The sequence below is a fragment of the Balaenoptera musculus genome, chromosome 11, assembly GCF_009873245.2.
Source record: "Balaenoptera musculus isolate JJ_BM4_2016_0621 chromosome 11, mBalMus1.pri.v3, whole genome shotgun sequence".
Classification (NCBI taxonomy): Eukaryota; Metazoa; Chordata; class Mammalia; order Artiodactyla; family Balaenopteridae; genus Balaenoptera; species Balaenoptera musculus.
The window spans coordinates 39602909-39615210 of NC_045795.1; the positions used below are offsets into that span (position 1 = coordinate 39602909).

The 12302-nt window shown below is 42.0% G+C and overlaps 1 non-coding gene across 1 annotated transcript; it reads right to left on the reverse strand.

Annotated features, from left to right (window-relative positions):
• Nucleotides 1–7030: 7030 nt before the first annotated feature.
• LOC118904583 lies at nucleotides 7031–7165 on the reverse strand. The gene has a single exon (XR_005022036.1). It is a non-coding gene; the product is annotated as a small nucleolar RNA SNORA70 (small nucleolar RNA).
• Between the last annotated feature and the right edge of the window lie 5137 nt (nucleotides 7166–12302).

Genomic DNA, 12302 nt, shown 5'->3' on the forward strand with positions numbered 1-12302 from the left:
GTGAGCGCCGACGCGGCGGAAGCGATGAGTCAAATGCGAATGCAGAAGCCCCACCCAGTCATCCAATCTGCCAGCTGCGCTGCGCCTGCAGTACGGCTTTGTCGGCAGAGCGAGGGGCGGGGCTTGTCCTGCTCCTCCCTTCACCTAGAGGAGGGTGGGAGAGGGGAGTATCAAGTGTCCCTGCGACGTTTAATGCACGCACTTGTGGCCGAGATTTTTGATGCTCCCGGAAGTGTGTCATTCATTCTTTCTTTCGACAGTTATCTAATGAGTGTCTGGTACGTGCCAGGCACTGCTATAAATGCTGAGAAGCCAGCAGTGAACAAAACAGACAAAAATCCTTGCTTTCTTGGAGTTGACATTCGAGTTGGGGAAGACAAATACAGTAATAAAGTCAGTATGTAGTGGGTTAGATGGAGCCAAGTGCTATGGGGAGGGAGGGAATGAAGCATGGAAGAGGGGAGTTCAACTTTAAATAAAACAGAAAGCTTGCTGAGAAAGTGACGACTGAGAAATGATAGGTTTCTTAAAGCAAGAAAGCCAGGCGCAAGCCAGTTTACATAGTGTCTCTTTTTTTGAGTCTCATTAACCACTGGAGGTGGCAGAATCCCCAGTTTCAAGTCTCGTGGCTGCTTCCTAGCTGTGCTGCATGTGCAAGTTATTTAATCTTTCTGACTCCGTTTACTCATCTGAAAAATATGAATAATAGTTCTTACTTGTAGGCTTTGAGGAAGAATTAGATGTGAAAATGCTTGTAAAGCTTTCAGTGCAATGTCTGTACATACTAAGCCCTCCACAAATGGTAGTTATGGTTCCACAGGAGGAAACTGTTAGAAGAAACTTGTCCAGGGAGTTCCCTGGTGGCCTAGGGGTTAGGATTCCAGGTGAGAAATAGAGTATTTCATACCATATCAGTAAACAAAGGATGTCACACTCATCAGCAATTGCAGCCACCACTGTTGAGAGCTGGTGAGCCCTGAGGGAACTGAGGAAGGAAAAAATACCTGCCATCTAGCAGCCATCAGATTGCGGCCACTCCCTACGGTGAGCCCTGAGGAAACTCAGGATGTGGAAACACAGGACACTGGCCCCCAGATAGCTGATGTGCATAGCAGAGGAAAGATTTCAGTGAGCCCAGACTCTTGCATCTTCCCATACATAGAAAAGCGCTAAATTCCTTTACTTGGAATATCTGATTTTCTTTAATTAACAATAATCTTTTGATGTTCAGACTACCTGCCCTTTGTTGCAAAACTGCTATATAACCTGGCTCCCTGCCTTGCCTCCTCCGAACAGTTCTCTCAAGGTTACTTGAAATGCTGCCTCCCGGGCTTGAAGTCCTAAAAATTCCCGCTGAATAAAATATAACTCTCAACTTTTAGGTTGTGAATATTTTTTAAGTTGACACAGGCTTTCACTGTCGTGGCCCGGGTTCAATCCCCGGTCAGGGAACTAAGATCCAGCAAGCTGCGGGGCAAGGCCAAAAAAAAAAAGTAACTTGTCCATAGGGATAGCCCGTTCTGGCAACAAGGCCAAACTTCCAGCCTGGTGTATCAGACTCCAAAATGGCCTGACCCCTCTTTCAGAAAAGGGAAATAGTGTTGGGAACTGGGGAGGAGGAGCTTTTGCTTCTTTTGTTCCATATTCTCTGATGGTGGAGTTGCAACCAAAATAATAAAACCTGGTGCTTTATTGGAATATTTACTATGTCCTAGTGAGACAGGAGATAGATGGGCCCCAGGCTGAACAGTGTGGACAGACACTCCGTAACAGCAGAAACTCCATAAAAGCAGGATGATGGAGGAAGCTGGGCCCTGCCCAGATAAGAGATAAAGGACCACATATTCCTCATTCTTGAAGTCAAGGAGATCTCCCTGACTACACATGCACAGAAAAGCTCCTTGGAGATCAAAAAGGGAGGGGGTGCCACCTCATAGTAAGTGATCCCAACTACCCATAGACCTCTTCACTAGAATCCATCTTGGCTAAGAGGTGCACACGCACACAGGGGAGGACCCTGAGATATACCAAATGCGGACTCAGAACCAGGCAAACAAGATGATTGGACAAAGGAAACCCAGAAGAAATGCCCCATAAAAGTGATTCAAACTGCCACGAGTGTGTGGCTCTCTCTCTCTGAGCCCGCCCGAGTGTCTATCCACACGTACTGTACTCTTTTTCCTTGTAATAAACACTTTACTTGCTTCACTACTTTCAATCTCTATGTGGAAGTTCGTATGTTCATAGCTGACGGGTCAGGGCCTTGTCACTGGCCACTGGTCCCTGGTGGTCTAGTGGCTAGGATTCAGAGCTCTCACTGCTGCTGCCTGACCTCAATCTCTGGCCGGGAACCGAAATCCTGCTTCAAGCCACTGTAGGCCAAGGCCACCCTAGATCACTAGGTGCTTTTGTCAACTGACAAAAAATGCACAGGGACTTCCCTGGTGGCGCAGGGGTTAAGAATCTGCCTGCCAATGCAAGGGACACAGGTTTGAGCCCTGGTCCGGGAGGATCCCACATGCCGCGGAGCAAATAAGCCCGTGCACCACAACTACTGAGGCTGCGCTCTGGAGCCCGTGAGCCACAGCTACTGAAGCCTGCACGCCTAGAGCCTGTGCTCCACAACAAGAGAGGCCACCAAGATGAGAAGCCCGCACCCCGCAACGAAGACCCAACTCAGCCAAAAATAAATAAATAAATTTATTTTTTAAAAAAAGCTTTGCATATGTACACGTATATATATATATATATATATATATATTTTTTTTTTTTTTTTTTTTTTTTTTTGGCTGCATTGGGTCTTGTTGCTGCTCTCAGGCTTTCTCTAGTTGCAGAGAGCAGGGGCTACTCTTCGTTGAGGAGTGCAGGTTTCTCATTGCAGTGGCTTCTCTTGTTGTGGGTCACGGGCTCTAAAGCGCAGGCTCAGTAGTTGTGGTGCACGGGCTTCGTTGCTCCACGGCATGTGGGATTTCCCAGACCAGGGTTCGAACCCATGTCCCCTGCATTGGCAGGTGGATTCTTAACCACTGTGCCATCAGGGAAGCCCTGCATTTATAAGTTTGGAAAATATTGTGTAATTGCCCTCCATTGTAGTTGTATTTACCTGATAATTAATGAGTTTAATGACTTGAAATCATTTGATTTTGTTTAAACTAATTATCATATTTGGTTCATTCAAGTCCTTTTGGAGTTCACTTGTAAACCAAGCTTATTGCTGGTAGTGAAGTTAGGGTTGATGCTATAATAAGTATAATTTTAGGTTGTTTGTTTGGGATGCTCAGTGTAGGGGTAGCAGGAGGGCAATTTCTAGATCAAACAGGAGGAATGTGATGGCTACTAGGAAAAATTTTATGGAAAAAGTAGGTGTGCTGATTCTATGGAATCAAATCCACATTCATTGGGGCTTGGTTTTTCTGTATAAATATTTATTTGAGGGCATATACAACCTGATAGGTTAAAAAGTCATTGTATTATAACTTTAATTTCTCTTATGAATAAAGTGGAGCATTTTTTCATGTTTAGGAGCCTTAAAGAGTCTGCAGAACCTTCTATGCGTAGACTACCTTTTCATGTCCTTTACCTATTTTGTGTATTATATTGTTAGCCTCATCCTTTTCTTTTGATTTGTAGAGAACTTCATATATAAGGAAACTAACATTGCCTGTAATATGAGTCGCAAATATGTTTCCATTTGTTATTTGTCTTTGGCTTTAATTGGGGTGATTTTTATCATGAAAAAATTTTAAAGTTTGTATGTTAGTCAAATGTTGATCTAGAGGCTTCCCTGGTGGCACAGTGGTTAAGAATCTGCCTGCCAATGCAGGGGACACAGGTTCGATCCCTGGTCCAGGAAGATCCCACATGCCTTGGAGCAACAAAGCCCATGCACCACACTACTGAGCCTGCGCTCTAGAGCCCGTGAGCCACAACTACTGAGCCCACGTGCCACAACTACTGAAGCCCGCGCACCTAGAGCCTGTGCTCTGCAACAAAAGAAGCCACCACAATGAGAAGCCTGTGAACCACAACGAAGAGTAAACCCCACTCACCACAGCTAGAGAAAGGCCGCGCGCAGCAACAAAGACCCAACGCAGCCAAAAATAAACAAATAAATTTATTTTTAAAAATGTTAATCTGTTCTTTTACAGTTTCTGGGTTTTACGTGAAGGATTTTCTCTGAGTTTTTAAAAAAAATTCTCTCATATTTTTCCTAGTTCTTTTATTATGTCATTTTTTCATGTTTATATTTTTTATCTATTTGGAATTTGTTTTAAAGTGTGTAATAGGGATCTAACCTAATTTTTCTTTTCATAACAGTAACCCAGTTATCCCTCCCAGCACCAGTTAATGAATAATCCATCACTGTCCCTTCTAATCTGAAATGTTACTTTTATCATTTTCTCTATAAATTCTATCTCATTTCTGAGCTTTTGGTTTGTTCCATTGGTTTGTCTATTAATGTGCCTCTACCAACTGTTTTAATTGCTGTAGCTCATATCTTATCTATGGTTATTTTAATATAAAATATTTTTCAATTCCCCAGTTAAATTACATACTTAACTTTATCCTTTCCTAAAAAGAATCTTCCAGCAGTGATAAAGGTGTTACATTTGTCGTGTGGTTGGGCACATCCTCTGATACACTGTTGTATATCCCAGTATGGTAAGGTTGCCAGCTAAATACACAATGCCCAGTTAAATTTGAATTTCAGGTAAACAATTAATAATTTTTAGTAGAAGTATGTCCCACGCAATTTTTTTCTATTTCTGGAAATCCAACTATAGGATACTTGATTTTAAAAAATTCTTTTAGGGACTTCCCTGGCGGTCCAATGGTTAAGACTCTCTGCTTCCACTACAGGGGGCATGGTTTCGATCCCTGGTCCAGGGAACTAAGATCCCACATGCCATGTGGCACGGCCAAAAAAAAAAAATTATTTTAGTTACATATGACAAAGCCAACTTACATTAGTGTAGGCAGATAGGGATTACAGAAGCCTAGAGAGCTGGGACCTCTAAGGGTAGATTATCTTCAGGTCTGGTTGACCCAGGGTCTCAAATAATTTTACTCGGTCTCTTTCTCTCTACATCTCTCATCTCTGTATGTCTGCTTTTCTTGGTACGTTGGCCTCATCCTCTCACATCGCAGCATGGCTTCCTCCATGCAACCAAGTAAGATAACCTCAAATATCTCCAAAATCCCATTCTTCTAGCACCATAATGCCAAAAGCCAGGCAGGGGCCTGAATGGCCAGGCTTGGGTGAAAAGTCCTTCTTGGGTTGGGATGGGTGGGAAATTGTAACCAACAGTGTCACTTAAACTTCAGGGAGTGAGGGGGGAAGACCCAAGTGTTGGGGGAGTCCTGTTTTTTCTTTTTTTTTTAAATTAATTAATTTATTATTTTTTTTGGCCGCACCACGTGGCTTGCGGGATCTTAGTTCCCCGACCAGGGATCAAACCTGCGCCCCCTGAAGTGGAAGTGTGGAATCCTAACCACTGGACTGCCAGGGAATTCCTGGGGGAGTACTGTTTTCAAAGGAGAAGTACGGGAAAACATTCTGGGCCAAAAACGGTATGCACAGCTGCCACTGTTAGTCATATCTAGCCCAGTTTGCAAAGCCCAACTCAAAGAAAATGCCAATTTGAGGTGGTAATTTCCATTTTCACTACCAGAGGACTAGAGTTCTTAGTGCCTTAGCATCCTACACCTCCCCTCACGTCTTTTCCATTGCTTTCCCCAGTGCTAAGGAACAGTAGGTAATATTCAGTTATTCAATATTTATTCAACAAACATTTACTGAGCACCCACTTGGTGTTCAGGTCAATGTTGGCCACTGTCAATGGGAAAATAAATAACACACTGTGCCCACCATCAAGTTTCGTGTAGGAGATAAGATTTCAACAAATAATTATAGCATTATATGGTATATGAATATTCATGAAGAAGTAGTATCGTGTAGTGATAATGAACACAGCTTCTAGATCCAAAGTGCCTATTGCTTTGACCTTGGGGAAGTTGCTTAACCTCTCTGTGTCTTCGCTTCCTCATCTGTAAAATGGGGACAGTAATAGTGCCTACTTCATAGGTTTGTGGCTGTGAGGAGTGAATGAGATAATTTTCATAAAGCACTTAGTACATAGTAAGCACACAGTAACTGATGGGTAGTGTTGGCACTGTCAGTAATAAGAATTGGTACTAAAAACCCAGATCTCTTGAATTCCACATCCAGAAATCCTTCCGGGCCACTTCAGAACCACACAAGAGGTGAGCTATGGAATTAGAGGCATTTTCCGTCTCGCTTCCAATTAGAGATTTATATTTTGCAGCCATCATTGGCTGCTGAGTCTTCTATTAGGCACACTTCAGAATCCATAATTCTTAGTTCCATTCCCAGACCTCAGGGCCCTGAAATTCAGGGGAAAGACTGAAACCTGGAGGTGGACTTGCCTCTGCTCTCTGAGCTGTACTTCCACAGATGTCTCACTGGGGAGGATCTATCATTGTGACCTCGCCCCCTAACTTCTTTTTGAACTGAGACCTCACTACAGTGAAGTGGACTCAGAAAGCTAAAACTTGATCTTTCTTTTTTTTTGGACAGGAAAGTAGGATTTATTGGTGGGCACAAGTAAGGAGGGGACAGCGCCAAGGCTCTCATGAGTACAGGGGCCGCCAGTTATCCAGAGGACCACGATTAGGGTCCAGAGGACCACGATTAGGAATGTATGTGACCCCACAGCCATCTGGGATGAGCCGTTTTCTGCCACCATGTTTTCAAATTCATCCATTTTAAACTTAGTAAATCCCCACTTCTTGGAGATGTGGATCTTCTGGCAGCCAGGGAACTTGAACTTGGCCCTGCTGAGGGCCTCAGTCACATGCTCATAGTTCAGTAGCTTGGTGCGGATGGACATTATGACTTGCCAATGTGGACCCTGGCCACTGTGCCCTAAGGCTTTCCAAAGGCACCGCACATACCCGTCTGGAGCCTAGACTGGGGACAGCATGCCAGTCATGAATGTCCACTGGAAAGGGCTATCTCCAAGGCCCCTTAGGGCAACCCATACGGGCAACAGGCTGCGTGCACTACCAAGGAGGCTGCTGTTTGCAGCCATTGCACACCAGGTCCCCATGGGGAAAAGAGCACAGTCTGCTTAATTGGCTGCAATAAAACTTGATCTTTTGTTTGGAAACAACAGCAGAACATAGGGCCCCAGTTGTGGAAGTTCATGCCAGGTCCCCCAGAAGGGTGTAAACACAGCTATGGCTGGGAACTCATGGCTGTGGCTGGTGAGAGCAAGGGGAGTTCCTGAGGACCTCACCCAACATTTAGCCCATTCTACCCTGCAGGTGAAATCAACTGGGAGGTGATGGAGCTCCTGTTTTCCAAGGCCAATGACCGGAGACGAGGCTTTCACCACCTAACCTGGGCAAGTGAGAACAACACTAGGACCATAATGAGGGTGCCCACCTGGCACCTACGGGATGTCAGCAGACCCCATCCATTTTTGCCTGGCCGAGTGACGAGGAATAATTATTTATTAGTTCTGTTGTGATTGTCTTGCCTCTTTCACAGAAAACAAAGGGTTCAGTGTTGGGAATAGAGAAGCCCAAAGTCCTAGGGCCTGAGGAGCAAGTTCTTTTTTTGAACCTCTTCATTAATTGAAGGCTGTTGGACCAACAGGCCATGGTATCAGGAGGAAGCTGTGTCAGCCACTAATCACCAAGGCAGAAGAACAGGTTTGTCGGGGTGGTTTTGAGTAGCTCCTTATTAAAAAAGGGTTATTATACTCTAATAAAGATGTTAAAAACAAATAAAAATTAAAAAAATAAAAAAGAGTTCTTACTCACTCTTAGAATGTCTTCTCTTAGACAAATACGATATTTTCCCTGTGAGCCCATTTTATTGGCACAGGAAGCTTTCAGTCTGACTCTAGGGGGGGCAAACTGGAAAGCTGGAAACAGAAACATAAGTGGCCTCTTTGTGGCTTAATACTCCAGAAGGACCTGAGGTCGTGGTTCAGAATGAGACGCGTGCGCACACGCACACACACACACACACACACACACCCCATTCTGCTGTCCCCGGGCATGTTGTTTTTAGTGACATGGCTTTTACTGGAGAAAGGGGAAGCTAACATTTACTAAAGCACCTAGTCTCTGTCACCAATAAACACTGTGCTTTCATTATATTATCTGATGGGATTTGATTTTGAGGATTTTTTGGTAATAAGGAAACTGATACCCAAAGAGGTGATGTGATCTGAACAAAATACCTACCTAATACATGGCAAAGACAGGAGCTGAATCCCGATAGAGTCCAGTGCTTACGCTCTTTCTGTTGAACACACTGCCTGTACATCTGAGACCTTCAAAATCTCTGCCTGAGTGTAAGCCCCTCCCAGTAACTCCCTAACTGCAATGGATGAACCTGATTTATTCAAATATGTACTTCAAAGCACCAAGTACTACAAACCCCCAGGTGGAAGGCCTTCCACATAAAAGGAGCAGCTCCACTAAAAGATGAACCTTATTGTGTGTAATTTATACTTTAGTAAACCTGACTTTTATTTATTTATGGCTGTGTTGGGTCTTCGTTTCTGTGCGAGGGCTTTCTCTAGTTGTGGCAAGCGGGGGCCACTCTTCATCGTGGTGGGCAGGCCTCTCATTATCGCGGCCTCTCTTGTTGCGGAGCACAGGCTCCAGACGCGCAGGCTCAGTAATTGTGGCTCTCGGCCCCAGTTGCTCCGCGGCATGTGGGATCCTCCCAGACCAGGGCTCGAACCCACGTCCCCTGCATTGGCAGGCAGATTCTCAACCACCGCACCACCAGGGAAGCCCAAACCTGACTTTTAAAAAGATGTTGGGGGACTTCCCTGGTGACGCAGTGTTTAAGAATCCACCTGCCAATGCAGGGGACACGGGTTCGAGCCCTGGTCCGGGGAGATCCCACGTGCCTCAGAGCAATGAAGCCCATGCGCCACAACTAATGAAGCCCGCTTGCCTAGAGCCCATGCAACGCAACAAGAGAAGCAACCGCAATGAGAAGCCCGTGCACCGCAACAAGGAGTAACTCCTGCTTGCCACAACTAGAGAAAGCCCATGTGCAGCAACTAAGACCCAATGCAGCCAAATAAATAAGTAAATAAATAAACTTATATTAAAAAAAAGGTGTTGGATATAACATTAAAAGCTCCTACAAAACAATAATGAAATGACTATTGACTCAATAGAAAAGTACAAATGGAAACTAAATATAAATGTCTTTTAAACATATGGAAAGGTACTCATCCTCATTCATAATAAAATTAATTCTAATTGAGTCACTCAGATACCTTTTATTACTTACTGGATTGGTAAAAAACCAAATGATTGAAAACTCTTAGAATAGGCATGAATATGGGTAAATAGGAATTATCATACATTACCAGCATATATAAATTGGAACAATTCCTACTGAGGGCAATTTAGCAGTGTCTACCAAAATCCCATGTGTATATACCCTTTGACTCAGCATAGGAATTTATCCTACAGTTTTAGTTGCAGGTGTGCAAAATGATGTGTATACAAGGTTTTTCATTGAAGCAGTGTTTGAAAGAAAGAACAAAAATCTGAAAAGTTAAATGTCTATCAACAAGGCCCTAGTTGAATCAATTGTAAGACACCATAGTGGAATACTATGTAGCTATAGAAAAGAATGAGAAATATCTTTGTGTGATATGGAAAGAAGTGATATGGGAATCTCTCCAAGACATATTGCTGTTTGAAAAAAAGCAAGATGGCAAGCAGTGTTAATAGTAGATACCATTTCTATAAAAAAGGAGGGAGATACTATGTATTTGTATTACCTTGTAAATGCATTAACAATCTCTTAAAGGAGATGCAAGAAACTAGTAACTGGTTATCTGTTGTGAAAGATAAAGGTGGGAAAGATATATTTCATAGTATTTTTTCGAAACTTTGGCATTTAAACTTAATGAATTAAAAAAATTAAGTACGATTTTTTTTTATTTTGCTGTTTTACTTATTTATTTATTTACTTTTATTCAAACAGAAAGTCACAAAAATTACCATCATCCTCATCAGTTCACTCAGTCCCATGTAATTAATTTTTTTTCATCTTGATCTTTTGTTAGCACTTTTATGAATTCATCATTTTTCCATTAGAGTTCTGAAAATGCTTATTCATTCAGTTCAGCAGTATAGTCAGTTACCAGAAACCTGTACTTGTCAGTCTTTTCCACGAATTCCTTGAAGGTGAAACTCTTTTATAGGAACATTTTTGCAAAAGCATCAGAGTACACCCAGAGCTGTCTGTAAATGACAAAGACTTGTAAATGACAAAAGACTTAGAAATGACCACGGTTAAAGATTTGATGAAAGTTCATAATAATGCAATTGACAAGGAAATTTAGTTATTTCTGAGATATACATTTTAAAATAATAACTACAATTATGACTTATAACATTATACCAGAACATACAAGATTTTTAGGAATTTCATGTAATGTCTGAAACATTTATATTAACATATTTCCATACAAGTAACCCAAAGAAAGTTTAGTATTAGTTGCTTTTTTTTAATTTTTGAATTTTATTTTATTTACTTTTTTATATAGCACGTTCTTATTAGTCATGAATTTTATACACATCAGTGTATACATGTCAATTCCAATCGCCCAGTTCATCATACCACCATCCCTACCTCCCTGCGGCTTTCCCCCCTTGGTGTCCATACGTTTGCTCTCTACATCTGTGTCTCAACTTCTGCCCTGCAAACCAGTTCATATGTACCATTTTTCTAGGTTCCACATACATGCGTTAATATACGGTATTTGATTTCTCTTTCTGACTTACTTCACTCTGTATGACAGTCTCTAGATTCATCACGTCTCTACAAGTGACCCAATTTCGTTCCTTTTTATGGCTGAGTAATATTCTGTTGCATATATGTACCACAACTTCTTTATCCATTTGTCTGTTGAGGGGCATTTAGGTTGCTTCCATGACCTGGCTATTGTAAATAGTGCTGCAATGAACATTGGGGTGCATGTGTCTTTTTGAATTATGGTTTTCTCTGGGTATATGCCCAGTAGTGGGATTGCTGCATCATATGGTAATTCTATTTTTAGTGTTTTAAGGAACCTCCATACTGTTCTCCATAGTGGCTGTATCAATTTACATTCCCACCAACAGTGCAAGAAGGTTCCCTTTCTCCATACCCTCTCCAGGATTTGTTTGTAGATTTTCTGATGATGCCTATTCTAACTGGTGTGAGGTGATAACTCATTGTAGCTTTGATTTGCATTTCTCTAATAATTAGTGATGTCGAGCAGCTTTTCATGTGCTTCTTGGCCATCTGTATGTCTTCTTTGGCGAAATGTCTATTTAGGGCTTCTGCCCATTTTTGGATTGGGTTGTTTGTCTTTTTAATATTGAGCTGCATGAGCTGTTTATATATTTTGGAGATTAATCCTTTGTCCGTTGATTCGTTTGCAAATATTTTCTCCCATTCTGAGGGTTGTCTTTTCGTCTTGTTTGCAGTTTCCTTTGCTTTGCAAAAGCTTTTAAGCTTCATTATGTCCCATTTGTTTATTTTTGTTTTTATTTCCATTACTCTAGGAGGTGGATCAAAAAAGATCTTGCTGTGATTGATGTCAAAGTGTGTTCTTCCTATGTTTTCCTCTAAGAGTTTTATAGTGTCTGGTCTTATATTTATCCATGAGTCTATTCTTTTTTATTATTATTACTTTAAAAAATTATTATTTTAATTGATATGTAATTGACCTATAACATTATGTTAGTTTCAGGAATACACCATAAAGACTCTGGGACTTCCCTGGTGGTCCAGTGGTTAAGACTCTGTGCTTCCAGTGTGGGAGACGCTGGTTCGATCCCTGGTCAGGGAACTAGGATCCCACATGCCACGTGGTGTGGCCAAAAAAAAAAAAAAGAAACACATAATGACTCCATATTTGTAGATATTGTGAAATGATCACCACAGTAAGTCTAATTAGCATCCATCACCATACATACTTACAAATTTTTTTTTCTTGCTATGAGAACTTTCAAGATTTACTCTCTTAGCGACTTTCAATATACAAGCCAGTATTATTAACTGTAGTCACTGTTGGTTTGCAAACTTGGGAGTTCCTCTGGTGAAATCCAAAACTGGTCCCCATACACAGAGGGCAAGGAGAGAGAGCTTTTGGACACTTGATGAAGAAAAACAGTAGTTCATGTTTGATGAGATCTGGATGAGACTGCTTGTCTTGAAGAATCTCCTGGAGAGGTGAGGGGGGTGG